At 42.9% G+C, this 25,958-nt stretch overlaps 1 long non-coding RNA gene across 2 annotated transcripts; it reads left to right on the forward strand.

Moving 5' to 3' along the window:
• The first annotated feature begins 13,751 nt into the window (after nt 1–13,751).
• Nucleotides 13,752–18,076, forward strand: LOC148655498 (uncharacterized). 2 transcript variants are annotated; one of them, XR_015940686.1, is made up of 2 exons: nt 13,752–14,998; nt 17,505–18,076. It is a non-coding gene; the product is annotated as an uncharacterized LOC148655498 (long non-coding RNA). The 2 variants fall into 2 exon arrangements; XR_015940687.1 differs by having other exon boundaries at nt 17,508–18,076.
• Nucleotides 18,077–25,958: the final 7,882 nt, after the last annotated feature.

Below are 25,958 nucleotides of genomic sequence, written 5' to 3' on the forward strand. Positions count from 1 at the left end.
TGTTCCTGTTCCTTCTGGGTAAAGCTCTGTTTAGGGGACGTCAGTTTTCCCTTTTCCATATCCTCCTGTCAATGTATTGCTTTTGAGTAGTTGTCTGGGTTCTTTGTTCACACCTAGCAGCTTTCTGAAAGAAGCCTATTCTACTTTCACACAGTCTCAAAGAGAGATTCCAGTGGACAGGGGCTTGCTTTGGAAATCCAGTTCTTTTCCCAGATGAAAAGTAGACATGCGTTTGATCCACCCTGACCTAGAGTAACTGCAGGTCTTCCAAATTAAAGTCAGTTTGTTAGTGAAGATGCATGGAGCGAGTTCAGAGGGTGGAGTGAATGAAGAACATGAATCAACAGAAGGTGGAAAGGGTAACCCTGGTCTGGCAGGGAGTGTCAGGCTGGAGCGACAGGGTGAACACATTGCATGAGACAGAACAGATGTAAAAAAAAAAGGTGATGTTTACCAAAGGACCAGCGTGTCTCACTTTCACCAGCGTGCACCTCTGATAAAACACAATCAGGTCTGCCTGACACCAGCAGGACTCCAGTCAAACAAGACAGCGCTCCAGTCCACACCAGTTCTTACAAGCAGGCTGCTGCTCGTGGAAGGAACACATCTATTACGTATTGCCATGCTGAGAGGACAGGGCTGATTGATTCAGGGAGACCGGGTGGAGGAGTGGCTATCCCTCTGGTCCCAGAGCAGGGGTACGGGTTCAGTTATTAGGGGCTCTTGTGCCCTTGAAGGAGGTAGCTTGCTCATGTTGCTACCTTGCTGTGCAAAGGGGTCTGGGTATTCTCCAGGTCAGGACTCTACCGGAGAACTTTGCTCCCAACTGATGCAACTGATTAAACAAACATCCACTTCAGTAATTTTAGTTAATTCACAGAAAGTATTACCTGCTCCTTTATTACCCTCAGAAGAGATACAGTTGTTAAATAAGTGCACAGAATATTTATTACACTTAACAGTGGATAACATTGCAAGACATAGGGTGGGGTGCTGACATATATATTTAACTTACCGAAGAGCTAAAAGTTTGAAAAAATATTATGTATTTTGACAATACATAAAGTGTATTTTCTTGGGTTGCAACAAACTCTGTAAAAATTACTTGGACCTGACCCATAGACTCAGGAAAAAAAATACACCATAATATTTAAAAAATATGTGACAGGAGGTACTGTAGAATTGTGTTTCTCCAACAACCATAATCATGTGCCACGTACTAAATCATTGCGGTGTATATATGTCAGTGTCTATGGGCAGTGAAGTCTCTTAAGCTCCTATACGTTTTCTTAAAAGTAAATGTGGTGCTCATGCTTTATCTTATCACAAATAACTGTTATTATTATAAACCTGGCGCTGGTTTTTCCTCTTCCTCTTCCTGGTGCTCTCGATGCACTTGCTTTGCTTTCACAAGACCTCAAGTGAAACCGTCACTCGTGGCTCAGTGAGGTCTTTAACTGCATCACATACAATAACATGTAAGAAAGCGGACAGGTGAGAGGAAGCCATTCAATCAGTTGGCCTCAGTTGGTTGCTAATTCCTAAGTGCCTTGAGGGTTTCATCTGGCAAGCAGCCAGGAGATCTGCTTTAGCAGTTGGGCTGGCTTGCTTATTCCACACTCCCACAGTCCTTTCAGCCAAAACAGTGTCTCCGGCTATCAGATTTAGATGCATTTCACCTTAGTTTCCACTTATATCCTCTAATGTATTTTGCGATTTTGATTCTGAAATGGTCCGATGGGTTGACTTCGTCAGTGCCTTTGAGGATTTTGAATACTTGGATGAGAGCCCCTCGTAGGCTTCAAGGCTCTTCTTGTACTTTCAGCCTGTCAGTGTTGGAAATTGTTTCAAATGAGGAAATGTGTCTGCTTGCTCTTCTCTGGACTGATTCCAGAACAGCAATATAGTGAGCAAAATCTTACATAATGTTCTGAATAAGCTCTTACTACTGCAGAGCATGATTTCAACATAACTGTGATGCTGAAAATTGAAAACACACCACTAGTGCCCAGAAAACAGTGTAGTAAGTGTGTTTTATTTATTGGCAAAACATAAAATGGCAAGAAGACACAAAAACGCCCAAAGCAAGAAAAAATCTTCAAAGACTTCAAAACCAGTGAAATGGAAAGAAGAGGTTCGGTACAGGGATGGTGCAAAGTGAAGTGAAACACCACACAAACAGTCACTGTCACCTGAAAATAAATCCAGCCCAAGACTCAGGAAATACACACCAACACACTAACCCTTCTCACACAGAGTACTGCACAAACCCTCTGAAAATAGACTCCAGTCCACTTCCACTCCGATCACAGTGAAACACAGTGCTCCTCCCTCTTGCTCCAGCCCTGCCAGTGACCCAGCCAGGCGCTGCCCTGTACGCCCCGTTCACATGCACTCCCGAACAGGTGAACATGTGAACAGGTGACAAAACAAATACTGTACAGTGCCCTCCCTAAGTCCTGGAGCACCATGGCCAAAACTGTTATTTCTGTGCCCGTAGCATTTCATAGCGCCTCTCAAAGAGCTTTGAGAAGCCACCTTTAAAGGCACTATAGAAAGTAAAGTTGACTAATATTTGTTATTTGTGGTCTATTACGATTCAGTATAAGTGATAAGTACATTCATAAGCATAGGTTTGATCATATTAGACCAAAAACATTTTTGTTCAACACAGTGATTCCAGCAGACCATAACTACTGTGGCTTTTAAGTGAATTTTAGAATGTAAAAGTCCATATCTGTTTGAATGTTCCTTTGATATAACAGCTGCCTGAAGCTCACCAAATTCTTTGTGAAATCATTGTGATGCTTCACTGCTGCCACGTTGAGTTCAGAATATGAAATAGTGCTCAATTGGGTTTAAATCTGGAGATTAACTTGACCGCCCGAAGAACTTAAACTTTTTTTTTGCCCGATAAACTCTTTGGTCTTTGGTTGTAGGTTTTGGGCTTCTGTAAACTTCATGGTCCTACTACCGTCATCTGTTACAGTGATCAATTAAGACACGTAAGGCAGCTCCAGAGGTGGTCATGGAGGCCCTGGCTCAAAAAAGAGCTGGAGTTCTTAAGAGCATCCGACACTTTTCAAACGGTATCTGTGTCTGTGATATGCAGATCTAGTTACGCCACATAAACTATTTTGTGAAAATTTGACAAGTTGCCTATGAAAATCTCTATAGGGGAATTAATATAAAGAGAATATGATTAAAGATATGAGAAAAAAAACTGTTTCCAAAAATGTGTACATATTTCTTTTGTATTCCCCCTTTATTTTTAAAGTTGCGAACTGTTGCTGTTGTTGTCATCCATAGATACTGGTTTTTCTATATGTAAAAAGCAGTATTAAAAGTCTTTTTTAGACTTTACAGCCCTTTCAGCACCGAGAAACAGCAAGAACAAATTCATTCTAAGCAATGAATGTATCAGTATATACCGTATACAGTATGTTCTCAGGGAATTTTATGTTTGTGACATCAGAACTATTATAGCATCTCACTACACACACACACAGAAGCAGTAGAACTCATTGTAAAGTGCAAAACACTGGAGCATTGTGGTAAAATTCAATTGTGAAATGCACAACTCATTTCAAAGACTCTTGCAATGGTATGAATGGATCACGAAAGCATTTCCTGAAGACGGGTTTCCAAAACCTTATGAAGCAACAATGGTCTGAATCCTACACTCGGTGATTTAGAAAGACGGCCAGAATGATTTAATGTAAAAGGAGTCTGATCTGAGAAGAGACCTTCCTTCAGTCCACTGATCAAAGAGCTGCAAGGAAAGTTATGAAGAGCGGGAGTCTGAATGAACATCAGCTGTCTGAAAGGACTGGCTGACCTGTAGATTCTTCAGGCCGGAGGCCATTGAATAGGAGATGTGGTTGGGAAATGGGGGAAATCTATTCTGGGCGACCAAATCAATTCTGTAATATGTGACTGATGCAGTAAATCATTAACAGCATGAAGATTTTAATGAAGCCTGTTTTTTTTGTACCATTTAATGTTTTTGAGGAAATGTACTTTCTGCTCCTATTATAGAACTGAGGAAGAATGTTCATATCTGTCTACTGGTCTACATAACAAATACAGATTGTGCTCAGAGTATTACTTACCTACATTTTAAGGGTGGTTAGTTGTTTATTTGTGGTACTCTCACTTATATTACTGCAAATGGATGGTCCCAGTTTAAGATGGTCTGGTGTCTCTAACTTTGCTATTGGATTGTTTTTTGTTTATGAAAGTCACATCAGCTCTGGTGAAATGTAATCTAAATTAGCTCTGCTGTTCAAAGAATTTAGTGTCACTTTGTCTATACCATAAAACTGAGTGTGTGCCACCTTATGATGTTTCTCCACCCATCCAATTCCTAACAGCTTTCGCCAGTAAAGGTTTGCAAGGGAGCTGGAGCTCATTCTGAAAAGCAACATTATCGTTTTGCACCTTACTGGCTAAAAGTGAACACAATGTTAATAAGTGATTTTATAAATGTTACAACTTTCCCATTGCCTGATATAAATTCTTGTGTTCATGTGTTCCATGTTGTTACGTCCCAGTGTGTGGTCTGTGTGTGTTTTTTTTTATGTTCCACACTGTTGACCCTTGATTGTTCTCCCTTCCCCATTGGCCCACCATTACACCACACTTTCTGTATGACATCGTGATCAATTAGCTTATCAGCCAATCAGAGTGCATCTTATTCAGGATATAACATAGAGGTTTTCTGAAGGAAAGAGCCTTTCTTTTGACTTCGGTCCTGCTTGGTTTTGGTTATCCCTTCGTTTCGCTTTGCTTTTGGTTATTGCTTCGGCTTTGTTGGTTTGTTGTTTTGCTTTGTGTGTATTTTTGTATAGCTTTGGCTTTGTTGTTTTGTTGGTTTCTGTTAGTTTCTTTGTACTTTTGTTTGTTTGTGTGTTCATCCTTGTTTTTGGTTTTGGGTAGTCAGTGGAGGTTAGCTAGGGTGTTGAAGACGCTGAAGACCGTGTGTTTCTGGTTTTCTTTTTTTAGTCAGGGTTAGCTTTCCCTCACCTTCCTAGCCAGCTCCATTTTGTTTGTTATTTTCTTTTCTTTGGCACCACTCTAGTTCCTTACCCTTGTTATCACGCTTCCAGAACCCACCTGCTTCCAAAAGAATTATCCTAAATGTTACACCCCTTTACCCCTAGACACTTGGGGTCGTAACACATGTGATAACTCTGCTCCTCACACCTAACTGAGAGCAGTGGTCTGAGGTGGTGAGGGGACCCCAGGAAAGCAAGCTGGCAGGAGCTGTCAATACATAAGCAAGGTTCATAGCTGGAACGAACGATGAAACCGAAGACGCAGAGACCAGACACTGACACTGTAAGACTGAGCCAGGAAGTGATGCAAGGACTGGTCTTAAATATCCTGCTACTAATGAGGTAAGTCATCGGATGAATTATGCGCAGGTGGAACTGATCTCTTCAGCAGAGTGCATAGTCACGGCAACTGGCTGATAAAGTTGAGTACAGACTCGGCCGGTTGCTATGGAGCTTCTAGCACATTGCCCAGCATTCCGATGGAAGTGAGGGTGACATTCTAACATTTTATTGGCCTTTCTTATTGCATACCTACATTGTCTAAGAGATGTAAACAATATCAGCATAATCCAGGGATTTATACTTCATGTATTGTAATGGACACATTACAAAAGTAGTTCAGGTGGGGAGCTGCGTCAGCATGTGTAGGCTGCAAAGGAACAAGTAACAGGTTTATTCTGGGCTGAAAAGCGAAGAAAAAAAACACAACGTTTCGGCTGTGGTGCCTTCTTCCTCACATTCTAAGAAGGCTCCACACCCTAAATGTTGTTTTCTTTCTTCTCTTTTTAGCATGGAATAAACCTGTTACTTGTCACATTATAACATTAAACAAGCTTTAACGGTAAATGAATAACTGGGAAACAGGCTCAAGGAAACATAAGGGGGAGAAGCAATACCTAAAGTTAATGGACTTCATTAGAAACTTTTGTTAACTTGGTTTGGAAAAGATACTGAAATATGTTCCACGAGAAGTTAAATAATGATTAGCTCAATATAGGTTTAATGCATATCGTCATTAGCTGTAACTGCAGAGCATATTGAACTCTGGGTTCCTTCATTTCGGCACAGCAGTCTCCTCTGTCAGAGCCGCAGCGAGCCTTGCCTGATGAATAAGACAGGCAGGCGGATTAGGAGACGACGAGACAAGCCTCCCACAACACACGTGGGACATGCGGTACACGTCAGTTCGCACATTGGTTTGGAGAATTGTACGGGCGGCTGCGGCTGGGCCATGACTCCGATGAAGAACCAGCCCGCGTGGGAGGAAGTCTCTGGATGGATTAGTGTTCCAGTCACCTGTTTCTCCCAGGCGTGTGCTCTTCCTCAGAACAGCCACAGAGGAGGGGGACTGTTCCACCCACCAGGCTCATTTCACTCTACTCCCCTTTAGTCACATAACTTGTGCCGGGTGACCCGAGACAAAACCCCAGTGAGGACGAGCGTGACCTTCGTAATGTTGGAGACTGCCGAAAGGACACTATAGATTAGTTCATCCAAAATAAGATACCCGTTTTTGTCAGGTGGGAAGAAACCACAACCCAGGGACACTGGAATACAAGCAAACTCAAACTCAACTGAAACCAGTAAGAACACAGGCTCTTAAAAGTGTTACAAAACTTTGAAAGGTTATAATGTGTCCAGTCTTGAGAGTAATATTCTATATTTACTTTAATAAATATAGAAAATGTTTCAATTGTTTTCTTGGAATTATTTTGTTTTAGTTCTTTAATTCGGGAAAATAAGTGTCACAAAGCGTTAATCAGGACCCTATGCAGACGGTAGAATCCGGAAGGGAGTGAAACGGACATGGGGAGGAGACGACGAGGAGCTGGGCAGGAAAGAAGAACGGGGGGGGCGTGTCGATGGTGCACTGGTGCTCGGGGGGGCGCGGTCCAGGCGAACGAGTCCGGAGGGAAATCCAGAATATGCACAAATCGGGTAATCCAATCCAAGACGGAGACGACAAAAGTTAAAAAAGGAGCAGGATCCGGCGAAGGGTCGGGGAGAAAAAGAGGGAACGGGACCAGGCGCTCCAAGCCCTGGACTCGGCTGGTTCGGGACGCCGATAGGAGGCCTGTACCCTCGAGCCGCGGACGTAGGCCGACTCGGTGGTAGGCGGGCCTCCAGGTGGCTGTGTTCCAATCCAGAGCCCGGAACAGAGTGAGCATCTGGCTTTTAAGGTGGGCTGAATAGGAGGCAGGTGCCCAAAATCAGTTAAAATGTGAAAGAGCCGGAGTGCCCTTAAGGGGGAGGGACTACAATCGTGACAAGAAGATTTGGTTTGGTTTATATTCCCAAATTGTGAACAATATACTATACTTTAAACTATGTTTAGGACATACTGTAGGACATTATTATCACTAGTTGTTTTCACCTTTAATTTTGAAGGCATCTAAGAGGCTTCTACCTTTTTAACCTTTTTAGCACTTTTTTGTATTTTTTTTGCTGGAATAATTACTAATACTTTGATTTGGATTTGTTTAATTATTTGTGACCTTAATAATATATTACTTATTATTCTTGTCGCCATTTTTGTTACTATGAAAGCTTGGCACCTTCTCTGGTAAATGGTACAGAATATGAAAGTGTTTAACAAGTTATAAACTATAATTGTTTGACATAATCAACACATCTTTATTCTTTGTTACCATAAAAAATAAACACTGAAAATCTATCCAGTGATTGTTTGCACATGATATACAGTATGTCTAGTACTATAAACTAACTGTATACTGGAAGAGACAGAAAAAATGAAACATACAATTGACAGGATAGTTAATCCAAGTTCTTATTCAAAATCCTCCTCCTGTGTATATCTAAATCTATCTGGGTTATTAGTTACATCATACAGCATATCTTACATACAATGTATAAAACCTATACAGTTCAAATGTATAATTCTGCAAAATCCACATTTTGTGTTACTTTTTATAAAATCCATAATTTATAGATTTTACCCTTCCACCCTGCCCTGCCAGAACATACTGTACAGAAACAAAATTCTAAAGATTAGTAATCTTATTAATTACTACATTTAAAAACAAGTTCAAGTAGGTAGCTGTGTCAGCATGCATAGGCTCCAAAGGAACAAGTGAAGATGTATTCCATGCTGAAAGGAGAAGAAAAGAAACACAATGTTTCAGCTGTGCAGCCTTCTTCAGGTGTGGAAGAAGAAGGCTCCACAGCTGAAACATCATGTCTCTTTTGTTTTACAGCATGGAATATACCTTCACCCGTTCCTCTACATTTAAAAATATTTCACTCTTAAAGCATATCTCCTGAGAGCTGCGTTTTGCTTGTGCTTCTTAGCATGAATACTGCCATGTGGATGAAAGCTGACATATTGCATTATACAGATTGCATATTACATTGTATTATGTTTTATTGTAATGCATTTATTTTATTTGTAAAGCAATGTTTTAAACAGTGTTGCAACACACTGACACATGAAAAGGATAGGAAGCATGATTCCACAGTCACATTATTTGTAAAGCACTTATAAGATTTGATTCTGAAAGGTGTGCTTCATGGTGCATCAGATTTGCATAACACAAATGGCGGGCAGTGTTACCTGTGGTTATAGCAATACAGCTCCAAATATAAGTGGCCAACCTGGGCACTATTTTGTATATTAAGGAAAACAATTTGTGCATCAGTATTGCAAGTAAGAGATAATGCAGCACAAACCAGGTTTGCAACAACACGTGTTTCAAGCATTGTGGAACAAAGAGAGAAATAAAAATCATAACATTAATTTGAAGGAATTCATATACACCCATTTCTTACCATGGGACATGCTTCCAGTACTAACCATACAGCAAAATATGAGTACCTGAAAAAGAAAGTTTTAAGGGCCATCTGAATTCTTAATCTTACAACGTGTTTTGAATTTAGGTGTCTAATCTCTTCCTTCAAATATCTTGTGTATATTTGGCCCCAGGAACTCTTTTTTAGATTTTTACAATTTGACAGAAAGTATAACACTTGAACTAAATTGAGCTCAAGAGGTCAAGTGCAGTAGAACCATCTGCATTCTAGCAATATGCAGGAGACAAGTTGGGACATCAATGGGAAATATATTGGGACATCTCCTTATTTGAACTTGTATGCCACAATATGTTGTATTAACTAAGATATACTTTCAATTTGTGAAAAAAACCTTTATTAAAAAATTAGAAGATTATTCTCATCACACATTAATGACGCAGTATGAATTGTTGGCGTCTGGTATAAATCTGCTGGCCCCTCATAAAAGACAGAGGGATTATTCTCATATTTGTTAAAATGTTAATGCTTTATTGTTGTTAGCCCCAGGCTTATCTCAATGCCAAATTTATGACAATTCTATCATGTGAAATGAAAAAAAACTTGTTGAGAATCTGAGGGAGTCAGGAAGGAGACCGATTTCAGGTTGCTGAAAGCTCTTGCAGAGTTGTTGGTGTGGTTGCTTCCAAAGCAAACCAAGTTTGAAGTATCTAGTGTGACCTTTTCAACTGTGATTTCACTGATAAAAAATTCTGACCAAAACTAGAGGCAAAAAGCGTTGGAGTCAGTTTTTGTCTTTCACTAGAAATTTCAGTATTTTGTCTTTTCCCGCACTCCTATTAAGGGAAAATTCATCCAGTGTTTTTTAAAAAAAAATTTAGCAATTACACAATGAATGCTAAAAGAACTAACAGAAAATTGAAGAGGAAATAAAATCAACTTACATGTGCTGTATAAGGCACAACACAAAAATCGATTTCACTTCTAAGGCAAAACTATAGTGTGGCCTCACATTTTCACATTGGATTACATCAGAAAAAACACCTTTGTATTCTTAGCATGGAATGATTTTCATTTTCTAGGCAAAGGGTTATGTCGGTAACATCTCAATTCTGATATTCTGAATCTTAGTCTTTTACTAAGGCTAAACAAAATCTAATCAAACTTAATTAATACAATTTTACTAAGAAACCTTCTTTACTTTGGTGGTTATAAACAAGTATGGTAATCTTTGCTCTCCACAACCCCACTGATACAATGTTTTAAGTTATTTAGCAAAACCTGCTAATAAAGACATGAGTGAGTGCACTGTTTCATTAGGTTTTTTCACTTTTACTTCATCTGGTGTTAATGTTTTTCTACAGGATTGCTGAAGGTGAAAGATACAGTGAGACTGAATTGCTGTTTCTTGGCATATGCAACTAGGTGGTGGTACAGAGTGTATCCATTGTGCAGGAGCTATCACATCATTGGGCACAAAGGCTGAACTTATGGTTGGCGAGTGGCTGCTCAGAAGCACTCATGTGCAATGTCTTCATACTGTATATCTAAGACTACACATACACATTTTGAAATGCCGTTCGACAATTACTCAATGTTTTTATTTAAAAAGGATTTTTCGGCAGAATTTGCTACTTGTCAAGCCCGTACCATGGTGTGAACGCTATGAAGAGGAATTGAGGGTGCATTTTGAATCCCATGACTTTGTCACGGTGTGGCAAAGAAGCTGAGTAATCAGTCTGGCAGGCTGGACGAGGGGGCCCTTTAAGAGACAGTCCAGGGAGCTGCTCTGTGTGCTATTGGCCTTAGACTAATGACAATGTGAGAAACAACTCTGACTCACTGCCAGTTTGTCTTAAGTGCGGCTAGAATTATTGGAACTAAAGCTGCTGAAAACACATTATCCTAGGCTATGTGCTTGCTATTCTCACATTATTTATGTTTTCCTGCATGTGAGTATCTGTTTTTTTATTTAACAATAACACATGAAGGCTTTTATTTTTTCCGTCAAACAATACATGTGGTCAGCACAGAGACTGCAGTTAAAACCTGTTCCCCCCTAATGCAGTTCGCCCTAGTTTTCCGATTCTGCTCGTGACACTTTCATTTGGATATGCAAATCCATCCAGATGAACTGCGGCGGTGTGGAGTGTGGGGGGTGTTTGCTGAAAGACGTATAACAACGGTTAGTTCTGCCAGGAGACGAATCCCCTGAACTTTTTGCTGGGGCACATTTGTTTCACACACATCGATGCACCCGTACTGCACACACACATAATCACACATCTCCATACTGCGTTTCACTAGGAAGAACAACACAGGCAAATTAAGTGTCCTGAAAGGATTATGGGGTGTTTAGTGAAAATGTGGCGGGACCCTCTTGGTTGAGGACTGGCCTCCTGGACAGGGGACAAGGAGGCTGGGACCCCCCCTGCAGAGTGAGGGGAGACCCAGGGGCAGCTGCAGAGGGAGAGATGGGGTGCAGATGGGATGCAAAACACGTATGCGTGGGAGAGATGGGGTACAGGTAGGTATTTATAGTGTTTTAGGGGAGGAAAGGACGTCAGGAGCGATTTGCTAATCGCTGACAACCGCGTCTGATTGAACTTGGTTGCTGTCATCCCTCCCAAACTTTCATTCCAAACTCCATAACCTGGAGTTAACGCGTGTCCCTCAATACTTTTACAGTCTCAATCTTTTTCTTTGCTGTTTAGTTGTGGTAGATAACGTTTAGCTAATTGACACAGAAATCTAGAACGGTTCCTGTAGAGCACCTGCCCTGTGGCTATTCCATCTCACTCAGGTATTTATTAAAGTATTTATTGGTAAAATTGTGTATCCTATCTTCACTTTCATGTACTATCATCTTATATTTTGTATATGTGTTATTTGTGATCTGTACGGTATCTCTGTGGTCTCGGGCGCACCACAAAAAAACTCCCAACAACGACTTCGAATTTGACAGAAGAGGTGCTGACATCGGTGTGAGCCACTCGTAAAACCTCACAGATCTGAAACATGTCTCTTTCTGTCGAGGACCCTTCAATGTTTAATCCCTGTGGGCCTGCGTCACATCAGTAAAGGTGTTGGGTGAAAGAAGCTTTTGTGTGGAGGTTTGCATGGCAAAGCAGGTCCCTGCGACAGTGGGAAGCTGAGCGGGCAGCCGCAGCCCGCGGTTCGCGCGGAGGGGGAGAGGGAGCAGGGCTGGGAAGGGTTAAGTGCTGAGCGGCCGCCAGGCTGGGGCTGGGGCTCGGCAGGTAGAGCAGACAACGAGGGAGGAAACCGCGAGGCAGACCAGAGACACGCCTGCGCGCCGGGCCTGAGACGTGAAGCCGGTGTCGCCGCTGCGGAACAGACACACCATTCACTCCGCGGCGTGCTGGGAAACCACAGAGCAAACACAAGCCAAGCGTCCACGGCCACCGAGGGGAACAAAAACGAACAAGTCCAGGGCCGCGGGCCCCTGCGGTGGCTGGGGGGTGTAGCGCGTACTGTTCCCCAAAGGTCCCCGGCCTGAGCGCAACAGCTGGCGCCGCAGCTCATGGGAGTGTCATCTGCAGTTTGCAGGCGATCAGAACATCTGCAGCTGGACAATAACCAGCCAAACTGCACTTCTGTAATACTACACGCAGTACACCAAATGAATGGTTATCACCTTGGCAAAATGCTGCTCTGACTTTCATTGTTTTCATTATTTTGTTGTGTCTTATTTTTTTTAAAAGCTGGGATTAGGAACACAAGATGCATTTATAGCTTCACCGGAGGCCTAAACAAATAACCTTGTTTGACCTACAAACATTCAATTACAGTTCCTCATAAATACAAGTTTAATACCTTTAAGGTTGCTTTAATGCACACATTGATTGATTAAGAAAAAGAAAGTGGAAAAAAGAGAAAGTGTGTTCTTTCATGTGTGCCAGAACTACAACGGCTTTGTGTGCTTTATTCTCCAATGTTAATCCCAAACCTTTAATGAATGAGGATGACTTGCCCTGAACCCTACTGGAAATACAGCGGTGATGATAATCCCTGCAGATGGATTTTTGGGTCTTGAAGTACACTATGTTCTATTTTTTAAAGATTTTGAACAGGCTAGCATTTCTTTCAAGCCACATACTGTACAATGAGTGTATGCTGGAGATATGCAATGGCAGTGTGAGACTGGTGGACACGAAGAAAGATATGATGTCTCCTGGAGCTCCATCACTTTGCCACTCAGAGACCTGGGGCTACTGATACACAGTAAAGCCAGGCAGGGTGTCAGCCAGCCCTCAAGTTTGACAAAGTTTTTAAACATGTACACTGAAAACGTCTGACGCTGCAAAGCTAGTGGTGTACAGTATAGTTCAGTTGGTCTTACTTGTTAAAATTCCCCTTCAGACAAATATTTTACTTTCTTCTCTGTACCCAAGGTCTTACAGTACCCCCCCCCCCCCCAAAAAAAAAAAAAAAAGCTGTTATGAGTCCCTGGATGTGTTTCGTTTTTTATGTTCCTTTTGTTTTCTGAAAATAATCCTCTTTTCCAAATGTTTGCCAAGTAGCTTCCAGGAAAGAACGATGCCTTCCTCTTCTTTTTGGCCTGCACGGTTCTCCACACAGACTTTCGCGTCCCTGTGATCAAATCCAAGCTTTCTTCGTGTTTTTTTTTTTTTTCGCGTCCACGGTAAACATCGCCCACAAAACCATGATACCGGCAGACATCCATTACCTGAGTCACATTGCCGGCACAGACCACACATCGAGTATTTACACATCACACTTTTTAAATACACACTGTGGATGCATTGAAATGTCTTTGTTGTTTTCTGGGTACAGATTTTTCTTTGCGGGGACGAGACGACGTTGGTTCCATCCTTCCCCACCCCCCTCACTAATGAAATTATTCCACAAGGAGGTTGTACGCTGACTGATTCGAAAACATTTAGCTAAAGTGCTTCTTGAATGTATCACTGCCGTGTTATCTTGGAAGCTGTCAGCTGAGACTCCAGAGTGGCCCGGCTCTGCTACTCTCACATCCCCAGGGATTTCGGTCTCACAGCAGGAATGTGGGCTAGAGAAACCGGCTCCACACGGCCCTCCACTCACTTACCTACAGTCAAGCAGCGAAGGGTCCCCGAAGGACTGTCTTCTGAAGCAAGTGTCCCGTAAGTAGTCGGAGGTGGCCAGGCTAATTATACACCAGCCATTGATGCCGCAGAAGCCGTGAGACCCCTGTGCTGCAAGGCCAGCTGAGGAATCCTCTAGAGCCGGAGGAGCTGCCCCGTCCTGAGCGTTTTGGATCAGGAAAAGCCTTATTGTGACAGGTGCTTCACAAAGTGATAACCGGAAAGCTAACAGCGAGGGGAAAGTGACTGATACTGACGCAGGGACCAGGCGCAGGCACTCGTGTTTCACCTTCGCCATCCAGCTCAGTACAGAAGTGAGACGACCCCAGCAGCGCGGAGACCACACACCTCATGCCGCGGTCACTCGCCATCCACCGGTGTCTGTGGAGATATGGAACCGCTCGTCGTCTTCCCACACGCAGGGAAGTCTGCCTCCTGACCTGCTGTGGCCTGCGTTTCAACCCCTTTGAGGGTGTTTTATGAGCTAACCACTTCCTATAAACTCCTGAAGCTGACACACTTGCCCTGATCTGCTGTCTTTAGTGGCGCACTGACAATCATGCCCCTTGTTACACCACTTACACCAGACATACTACAAACAGGACCAATCCTCATACTTTACTTTAAAAAGAATGGGGATATAACCTCCTATTAAATTTCAGTGATACTCTCTGGATGCATTCTTTAAGTGTTTTACACGTAACACACTTAATCCATTCTGAGAGCACTGACCTGTACACCAAGTAAACTGTAACATGTTATGTAAGGAGCCTATTAACCTTCCCTGGGATTTTGAGAGTATTTGAAGTTTTCTGGTTCTGTGTAATCAAGGTTTTGACCTCTCGTGCTTCAAAATTTAACATTTGTTTAATCTAAAACCATAATATTGGAATGATATAAACCAATCTCTGGCTTTGTGATGAGTGAACTATTAACTTTACAGGCCCAAGCATGAACACAGACATCGACAGCTGGGGATCCATTTGCAGCTTTGGAGCAGACCTCAGTGGCAGCAAGCGTTTAACACCCGAGACTGGAAGAAGCTTATGGATTCAGAAAACAAATGCCAAGGTACTCTGAAATCTACAGAAAAATGACATGTCTTATCATGCCTGCAATTGCTTTACCACTATATTCTGCTGATTTTTTTTGTTTTAAGGAGGAAAACAGCCAGTCTAAGACAGAAGCCACTTATGCACATGGTTTTAAAAAATAACATTAACACCGCAGCTCCTACTGTACATCATACTGAAGACACCTACAATAACATTGGCTTGAAGCAGTATCAGTCAGTAATGTATATGTTCACCATTACTCTGTTTCTCTGTTTTTCAAATTTGTGGTATAAAAAATTACTTATAAGACAGGGAATGCTCTCTGCACATCCACTTTAGCAGAAATAGTTCTTGTTTTTGTTTCTATTTTAAAGTATGCAATGTGTTCAGTGCAACAGTTTTTAAAAGTAATAAGATTAAACAAGTGGTAGTCCTCAAAGCTCTTCAAAGCTCAGGAGTGCACTAGAAATCTGAACTAATTTAGTTCTGATGTAGGGCTCAATACTTATATACTTTCTCACCTGTTGGTTGACATTCAACTTCTTTCACATGTTAAAGTTCTTATAGTGTATTAAAGATTTGATTAAACATTAATTGAAGAAAATTTGTATATGTTTGGAATGAATCAAAATGGGATATCTTTGGTGAATACTTTTGCAAGGATTAATTGATTTTTTAAAACAAAACTTTTTGTTCCCTTTCTGAGTGTTATCATAACATTTTAATATATCTGAGAGAGTGCATATTGTTTAAATGTCCTTTTCAGATACCCAAAACACACCAGGAGTTTGTCTAGTGCTGCGCATCTATTTATATCTGACGAGCCTATGTTCTTTTGTAGTTCAAGTAGGGAGCTGCGTCAGCGTGCGTAGGCTGCAGAGGAACAAGTAAAGGTTTATTCCCTGGTGAAACGCCTGGAATGCATTGAGTCTTAAATGAATTACTAAAAGTCTGATCAGTGGCTGGAACCGTGAGCCGCAAACAGCCATATTAAATGTGATGTATCGAGGCTCTACTCAAGATCACTACTCAAGGTCTAATTCTTATGACCATGTCATCCTTAACGTCTAATTCTTTGCCATGTCATGTGTAAAAAGCTTGGCGCTTACTAGTACTCGAGAATTAAGGCGAGATATTTTTACCGTCAGTATCCTTAAAGCTCCTGACAATTATCAGGCCACTAGGGGAATTATAATTCTGTGTATTCCTGAAACATTTAATTTTTATTTTCCATTTAATTGTAATCAATAGAAGATTTCACTATGCTTTCTACAAGTACAAATGCAACATTGTGTGATCATCTTCAAGGACCCTCTGTGTGTCACTAAGCCCTGTTTTGTTCTCTCCATTTTGTTTATGAGTCTTTGCTGTATTCGTTGTGGAACATTAAAAAAACAGAGAACTTTAAGACCCACCTCTGAGTGGCTGAAGTTCATTTTGTCTCAGCCGCATGGTAGAGATTGAAGAGAACCAAGAGAAAACACTGGGTCAGCTTGCCTGGGAGGTAGTGAAAAAGAGCCTCATTAACAGTGACCACAAAACCTTCTACAACGTTGTGTGTTTGTAACGTTAATTATCTTTATTTTTCCTCATAAAGTTCAGATCACTTTTTTATTGGCTGTATATAACTTCTTGTATTAGGATCTTGTCTTTTCACATACCCCACCTTGCTCTCCATGAGACACACAGACAGGGAGAGAAGCTGGGGGTCAGAGCACAGGGTCAGCCATTTATACGGCACCCCTGGAGCAGTTGGGGTTAAGGGCCTTGCTCAGGGGCCCAACAGACTAGGATTCCTCAGTCGGCCATGGGATTGAAACCGGCAACCTTCCAGCCACAGGCGCAGATTCTGAGCCACAGAGCCACCACTCAGCCCCTAAGGGACTTGTGATACAAGGGACTTGCATTCACGACATCACCTGGATCTGAATGCAGAATCAGTCAGGAGAGGTGGATGGGAGAGGTGTGTTGGAAGTGTGTGCCTCACAGCTCCAGTGTGCTGGACTCCATTCTGTTCTGGAGAGTCCTCCGTGCTGAGTTTCCATGTTTCCATGGCTCCATGAGACCTAGAACCGGATGGATTAGGACTCATGTCAGAAATCATGTCTCTGAATTGCTACTGTGTGTGCCCTGCGATGCACTGGCATCCTGTCACCTCCTACCCTGTGCTTCCATGGCAGGCTTCAGACTGGCACAGTGCCTGGCAGGAACAAGTTGCTTTCTGGCAGTGGATTAGTGTGACAAGCAAATTAACTTGTAGTTTAGTGCTGAAATCACAAGTTAAAGCAAATATATTGTGCTGTTACCTGGCCCATGATGTCAGCCTTATCCTTAATATGTATTGATCTGGAGAACCTATTTTAATGGCTCGGATCATTAAGCACAGCAGGAGGCCCTGTATCATTAGTTTAGACGATTATATTATCTACGGTCCTTTATTTTAGGGCTGATTAATGCAGGAGGGAATTTGACTAAAGCTGTTTGAGGGAAGCGAGGATCTCTCACGGCTGCCTCCACTCCAGCAGGAACCGGAGACTTCCTGGAGGTCCGAGCAAGATCTCAGACTCGTGGAGAAACTGAGAGTGTGGGCCTGTCTCAGAGGGATGACGGCCTAGTACCTGCAACCTGAATAATCAAGGTGAAGCCGGACACTTCTCTTTGCAGTTGCTCAAGGCAACGCCTGTCACACACACCACTCACAGTCAGCACTGTTTCTCCATTAGCTCCTGGAGACCCACTGGTCTGCGCCCGACGTCTGTGCCAGCTCACCTTTTCTCCTAGTATAGCTACATGGACTTTTCTTCGGCTGTTTAATTATTTTATTTTCTCATAGAGATTATTAACAAGAAATGTTCCCATAATGCTTTGCCTTTGACATTTAATTGCTGTAAACGAAAGGTGGAATAAATGTGGAATATAAACAGGAATGTCTGTGCTTCACACAGGAGTGTTTGTTTCTCTCTCGCTTGTCATACCGAACAATTGTGTTTATCTTCGAAACAGATTTAGAGACATTAATTAAGGATACAGATTTCATGCATGGAAAAAATACAGTATGAATTAAATAAAACATTAATTTGACAATGGAATCTCACAGACTTTCAGTCAACTGTGGTTATATTATCAGTATCTTACGGAAGCTAAAAAGAAAAAAAAGAATATTCAAACAGTTGATCTGCCATTTTCATTCCTGCCTGAAGGCTTACAAAAATATTGGTAGTAAACAGATCATGTCAGAGATATATTGCAAATATTTTCGTCTATAAATAAGGAACCACGGTTGTTAGTAAGCTAGAAATGGAAAAAATGTTCTTGATCCATCTTTCTGGAAGTTTGTACCTTCAAATGTCTTCATCTTTTTTATAATCCTAACTAATTGCTTCTTCCATATTTGCTGAACTTATATTATAAAAGCAACAAATGATATTTGTTCTAGTACTTCTGTTTTGCAGTGTTCACACCGTTAGTATAAATACATTTCTGTCAAACAATACATTTCTATCAAACAATTTGTTGTGCTGAGTGATCACAACTCATTCAGCGGTCCTGATAAAACTGATAGCAGTACCATTATGGGGCTATATCAGATCTCAGACATTTGTAAGACCTCCATACACATAAACATATAGGTGCATGTAGACCTACACATACATGTACATGTAGACATACGCATATATACAATATGCGCGCACACACACACCACACACACATGTAAGCCAAAATTGTACTGTCCCCTCGATAGCCCAGGAAAATTGTAACAGGCATAATAATATTTAATATTAATTAACCATACTACTTTTAACCACACTATTTTTTTTTGCACTGTTCCAAGAATTACCTTGCACTGTTTTTGTCCTGTTAAATTTTCTCTGTTTGTGGAATTTTGCACAGTTTTGATTACTTGATTACATGTTATTTATGTTATGTTATTACATGTTACTATTATTGCTATTGTGTAACTGTCTATTGTCTCATCTTCTGTCCTATTTATATACTGCACCTGAGTGACTAATGAGAAACACTTTTCATTATACTATGCACCTGTGTAAGTTTAATGACAATAAAGTTGAATTGAATTGAATTGAATGTACTGTACACATGCCCCCAGGGAAAAGCAGCTTGCTGCTATAAGAGCAGGTGGCATTTTTTCCGGCAGGACCAGAATTTCCCAGACTGATTCCCCAGTACAGTGACACTGCTGTAGGAGCTGGCGTCCCTGGGGTGAGATGTTTAAGCAAGGCCTTCACCAGGTGGTCCTTAGAATCAGCTCAGCGCGTTGTGAAATTGTGAAATAGCAGAGGTATGAACGCTGGCGTCCTGGTACAGCTTGGTCCCCAGTGTCCTGCTGCTGTGCGGCGGGGCTCCTGGAGCCTGACTCAGGGGCTGCGGCGCTTCCGTAGGGAATGATGTGTGTCCATCCTTCAAGCTCAACTGCCCTGGGACCCCTGTGGAGGAAAGGTAAGGAATTATTACCAGGAAACTACAGCAATTCTGTGTTATTTATTTAAATTATCTTATGTATTAAATTATTAATTAAGCTTTATGCAGTGGTCTGCCTGGTCAGCCTTTACGATCTCTTTATTTTGACTTCAGCGCTGCTGGATGGAGGCAGTACAAATCTAAACATAGTACTTATAATTAATCAAAACGTGGTCTCATTAACTGGGAGTACATACTTTTGCAAGGCGCTGTGTAAGGAAGAGTCATGGTTTTTGTCTCTGTTTATGTGTGCTACCAGTAATAGGAAATAAGAAAGGAAAAAATGTTCTTGACGGAACGCCTATATGAGTCAAGATAATTTTTTTTGTGGCATTCCTGGGTTAACCTAAATGTAACAGGTGCTAGCTGAACTTCTCCTGCATGTGTGTTACACAGCAGTCATAGGCAAAACAAAGTAAAATATCTACATTTTATGCCTTTGTTTTTCAAAAGAAATAAAAAAACTTTGCCTATATGTACCTTTCTCAGCAGGAGTTAAAGCTAAATATTGTGTCTGAAGCAGAAGGAACAGTAACAGTTTTCCTCTCTTATTCAAAAATCAAAAGGGCCATTTCAGTCCTGCCCCACAGCTGGACTGGCCACATGACCCCTGGCAACACCGGCCATCAGTACACTGGAGAGTCTATCCTTTCCTCTGTCGCTCACACGCCCATCCAGCCTGCGAAGTCAGCTGCTACAGGCGACACGCTGCCACTCTTCAGATGCCCCATGGGAAACCTGGGCTCATGTCAAGAGCTGAACAAGTACACATAAGCAATCACTTTCTAGGTTCAAAATGTGTAGATCCATTTGTAACTCTGTTCCAGACATCCCCGAACTTCTGAATCTTGTTTGCTTTTTTTAATAAGATTGAATTATCTTATGGGAGGCACAGTGGTTAGCGTTATTACCTTGTAATAATCCGGGGGCCCTTGGTCAATCCTGGGCCGATATCTGCAGGGAGTTTGCATGTTCACCCCGTCTTTGCTTGAGTTTCCTAGGGGTGCTCCAGTTTCCTCCCACAGGCGAAAGACATGCTGGTAAATTAATAGGCTTCTGGACAAAGTGATGTGAGTGTGTGCGTGTCCGTGTTTGTGCCTGTCTGTTCTGCGATGAACTGGTGTCCCGCCCAGGGTGTACCCCTCCTTGCGCCCGCTGTTTCCCCTGTGACCCTGAATTGGAAGAGGCGGTTAGAAAATGTATGGATTGGTGCATAGTGGCATCATTTCTAAAAGAGTGTATTTACCCAGCACACAGAAGGCTATTAAGCACTAGAAGATATAAATAACCTTATATTCAGTTAAAAAAATGTAGTCCCGAAATTCCCCTGCTGTATTGCTTCGAGGGTGAGTTCCCAAAAGTTTATTCACGTTCCACAATTCCACATAAGTCATCCTTCACGTTAAGTCTTTTTTTTCACATAGCCACACGAGCGCAAGTCCCAGTGATTGTCCTTTCCCTGCAGTGTCATCTTCACGAAACGATCTGCCTGTTTTTATTTTTGGAAGTCTATCTCGTGTTTCTGAAGTCATCCGGGTGGGCCTGTGTTGATCAGTGCGGTGGCAGTAGCACTCAGATCCTCGGCAGATTAGACGGAGTAGGTCTGGGCCCTCATTCCGCTCGCGGCTCAGACGGCATGAGTGATACTTTCCAGACCCAGAGAGGTTTCCCCCTTCCACTTTAAAAGGCATACTTCGGAGCTATCTCATTCCGAACAAAGGCCTCATCTGAAGCCGACTATTTATTTTGGTATCCATAGTGTTTTCCTTTAAACAGTAAATTGGGAAAACACGAAGGCCGGTCCAGTGTGTGGGAGAATGCTCTGCGCACAGTCCCAGAGAGGGCCGGAGGACATGGCGGGGGCCGCAGAGCAGCGCGGGGCCTCACCCCTGCTGCTCTCTGCGATGAAGTCAGCCTGAGGGCTCGGAAACCGATCCAGCAGCGGGCTGCGAGGAAGGGGGGTGGGGGAGGGAGAGGGAGCCCCGACTCCGCGCTGGGGAGACTGGGAGACGGGGAGGTGTCAGACTGGGGGCAGGAGAGCTCGTCCCGGTGCGTGGCCGGTGGAGAGACCCAGGCTCCAGGGCTCCGCCGAGGGGGCAGACAGACAGGGATTTCGACATGTTACAGATTGGGTGTACTGTACAGGAAATCTGACATTTCTGCGAGACGAGCCTAGGAACCGTCTCCCCCCTCCGCCTCCTGCTTCCCCTCCTCCTCCCCCAGCCACCTTCCTTTGCTCTTACAAGTGCTGGAGAAAAGGGTTAAATAAATGTTAGCGATGTGATAAGGTGCTTGTTTACTGAGGGACTGACAGATTGTTGGCTCCAGGGCTGTGGCTGCTATGATGTTATCCCCCCCCCCCGGCTCCGCCGTGCTCTCCCTCACTCTGTCCTCCTCGCCCCGCTGGAAAGAGAGACCTGCAGGGGGCGACGAGTGAATGAGTGGAGAAATAAGAGAGAGAGAATGACAAGGGCAGTGCAGCACGAGGAGAGTGTACTCTTTAACACTGCGCGAGGACCAAACACAAACTGCAGCACAAGCTATTTGAACAGTTACTGTTCCGCCAACCGGGCTCGGGATAACCTCTGTTCTATTTTTGTACTCAGGCGCCACTCAGGTGTCTCCCTGCGGCTTAAGAGAGCAAACCATTTTTGCTCTGAAAATGAACTTGGCAAACAATTCCATTTGTGTCATTCAAAGGAAAGCATGACTACTCTAGAGAGAAGGGCTGGAAGTGCAGGTGACTGGGAGACGATGTTCTGCCCACTAAGGCAATGGTAACCTCTTTTCAGGATTTCTTTCGACGATGTAAGCCAAACTGTTTGTTCAAATGCAAAATGAAGAGAGAAAAATAAACTGAAATTAATATCAACTGCCACGTGGGCAAAGTGGATAGTCCTGCAATGCTCTTCTCGCGAGATTGAGGCACATAGCAGCAAGCCTCGAGCAGGGCCAAAGACAAAGTCTAATTGGATAAGGGCTCGGGCTCGGTCACTGGCATCCAGTGCTACACTTTTCTCTAAAGGCCATCCCCTTCTTATATATATAAAATGATATTACCATTATTTATATATGTAAAGTTAGATGAAACAGGCCTTCACTTTTGAGACTTCTAAAGACACATTGTGATTGCGGAGTATCAGTTTAAGTCCAGTTATTTAAGTCATACTATATTTTTTTTCTGCCTGGCATGAAACAAAATAGTATTCAGTGCTTCAGGAAATTCACGACCTGTATGTACGTTGTGCTGTTTTTTATTATACTCGCTTTACTGCTGCAGCAGAACAGTGGAAAAGGTCTTTTCTGGCAGCAGGATTCAAGAGGAAACAGTTGAATGAATGAATGGGAGAGAGATAAAAGAGGAATCAATCCAATGCTTTGTTATGCTTTGAGGTTAGCCAGGGCATCAGCCACTATCAGGTATGTGGAAAAACACTCATCATCATCATAAACATTCTGGTATGAATTTGCCACACAGCCATAGTGCAGAAATCATGGAAGAAAGCTTGATTCGGCCTGCATGGGGCTCCCTGGGGCTGGGCTCAACAGTGATCAGCACCGAAATCACTGGGAAAAGGACCGTTCCAATTAGTAATACAAATAAATGAGGGTTTTCAAATTGAATTAAAATGCAACAGAAACACACCAGCTTAACACACGTCCGTAAACGTAAAATACCCTAAGTGTTCAGGGATAATAAATCACAGCAGTTCTGTAGGCTAATGTTAGACAGGCTTGAGACTGTGCACGTAGTTGCTAACTCTACTGTTGGTTCAGTCTGCTATAAGCAGTTTTCTTGCCTGTATTCCCACATTATTGCTTCTAGAACAGGAAGAAATGACAGACATAATTTCCTTTTGATCTAACATTGTTGATCTTTACATTAACACAACCTGATGCAATCTGCTCTTGGTGCAAAATAATTGAATGTGCTGAAACTGAGAACTATTTCTAGGTATTTCCTCCCTTTAAAGCACAGCACAGATTAGCTAATTAAGGAGGAAAAACAGGAAATTTTAAAAGTACGTCAGTAATTAATTGGCTGCTGTGGCCACAGAGCCGTGTGGTCAGCCAATAGATAGAGAGATCAAGTAAACTTGCAGGCCTTTCATTATCACACTCCAAAACTGTTTCTGTTTCCAGAAATGGTACTCAAAGGAATATATATAATTGGTTATTTATACTCAAACTAATGCACTTCTCTGTCCATATCTCTCTGTTAAATAGAGAGGGTGAAGTTTATATTTAGCTCTTTGTACGTATGCCAATCTTTTCAATTTAGAGCTGCAGGTTACAGTTAGTCAGAATGGGGACACCCATATGAACACTGCCCTTCTTAAGCAGATAACCACTGGCGCAGACGTGATCTACAGTGTGTTAGTTTTTTAGCTCCTTTCCTGATCACCATCTGTAACTCCTCAGCAGCCTAAACTGAGTGTCACACCAAACAAGAGCCAGGACATCGAGACTCTGCTTTGATCTGGCCAGACATTGGCTTCTCTGAGTTCTCATCTGCAGAATCACCCCATTAGGCCTGCAATATAGGAGACACTGTGCCAAGAATAGGCTACAACACAATGTGCAAGTGTGTTACTGCTTTGTAGAAGGTACAACAGACTATTAACCCTCCTTCTCATTGTTCCAGTTATGTATTATTTGAAAATACAGATACCATTGTAAAGAGCACATTAGCATGGTAAAAAGATCCAAAAAAATATTCAGAAAAAATTAAGATTTGTGCACTGAGCATAAACCCTGGGCTTATACTTAATGTTTAGCTTTGTCAAAACATACTTAAGGTTTAATGCATTAAGATGTTAAAATACGTGCTAAACACCAAGGAACAGAGACAGGTGTACTGTTTTCCAAATTTTATAACTTTGCAAAAAATGAAAATGATTTCTGAGGCCCATGTTTTAATATCAGATTGCCTCTCCACTGTATCCAAGTTTGCAAGGCATAATTTATATGGGTCTGGGGTTATTTTTATTATTACCAGTCAGCTGTGATGGGAAATGAACAGTGGTTGTGAGGCTATATTAAACTTCAAAGTAGTTAAGAAATCCATTTATGACAGTGCACATGGCTTTAAAATCTCTATATGTGTTATCGTCCCTGAAGCACATTGCAATTTGTAACTTTAAATGGAAATTTATTGTGTGTCAGCCCTTGAAGGCTAATGATGTTTATACAGACATACCACAAAGCTGGAGTAGCCCTAACATTCCCTGTACTGAGTGAGAGGAGGAGTGACCAGGCCCCTCCAGACTGCACAACCTGTACTTGACCCCAGAGAGCCTGGCTCTGCGCTGGGACTGTTGCGCCGTGCTGGAGCCAGAGGGGCTGATACCAGCCAGTGACTGATGCTTTCCCCAGTCCAAAATACACTGCTTGACAACACACGTCCACTGTGGCCCTGGAAAACAAAAGGCACGCCGTTGGTGGAGAAACGGCTGACAGGACTTTCCAGGCAGAGTGTGAGAACTGGGCTCCTCCCTACGGTGTTCTCGTTGCCCTTCCTCCGCGTCCGAATGACGCTTCTTCTCCCTCGGAAGGGCAGAGCCGGGCCAGGGGCGAACTCGACCTGGCGGTTGCGGAGAAGAGCGCGGAGGGCCGAAGACAGTGAGAGCGCGGCAAATGCGGACAGGGGAAGCACATGTGAGGAAGGCTGGCAGCGCGGAGCGGAAGGGCGATGAACGCAGAGTGAGGGGGTCCCAGGACAAGATGCAAAGTGAATGAAGGTCCTGATGCCAGCCATGCTGAGGCTGCACTGGCCGTTAAAATGCTAAAAGGTGAAGATGTCACTACCTGCTGAACATGCAGCTAGTGGCAAGAACAGTATTAACCCAGGTTTTTTCACCCTCTGTCAGATTAAAGCTGCGTTGTCGTTAAACTATCTAACTTGCATCGAACTGCATGTATCTGGGGTGGCACAGTGGCGCTCTTGGGCAGGCACAGACCCTAATTAATTTACACCCCCTCTTAAAACATACAAACTATTGAGTAACCAAGTGTTTCTTAAAAGCAAACGCCTTCAAAGAGGTGTGCTGTTTTTCTGTTGAGCAGGACTCCTGCCTCGCCACTCTTGGGTCTCGGGCTTGATTCCGGTCGGCCTGGGGCACTCTCTCCCCGTGATCCCCATGGCCTTGTGGGTTTTCTTCAGTGTCTGCCCTGCTGCGACATGCGTCCAGCAGACATCCTCCTGCTCACCTGGACTCTGGGCTTGATTCCGGTCACTCTTGTGGGTTTTCTTCGGTGTCTGCGTGTCTGCCCTGCTGCGACATGCGTCCAGCAGACATCCTCCTGCTCACCTGGACTCTGGGCTGGTGGTTGAAGTTAGAGGGCTATATTGTGGTAGCTATTTTGTCTTATTCATCTGGAAGAAAGGGAGAATGGCCAAGAGAGTCATCTATCTGCCCCTCTCCGGTAAGCGAGTAGTTGTGTGTCGCAGCGCAGGCCTGGTGAAAAAGGGGGCCCAGACGTTGTTGTAACATCCA

Source organism: Lepisosteus platostomus, chromosome 8 (assembly GCF_059453375.1).
Source record: "Lepisosteus platostomus isolate fLepPlt1 chromosome 8, fLepPlt1.hap1, whole genome shotgun sequence".
NCBI lineage: Eukaryota > Metazoa > Chordata > Actinopteri > Semionotiformes > Lepisosteidae > Lepisosteus > Lepisosteus platostomus.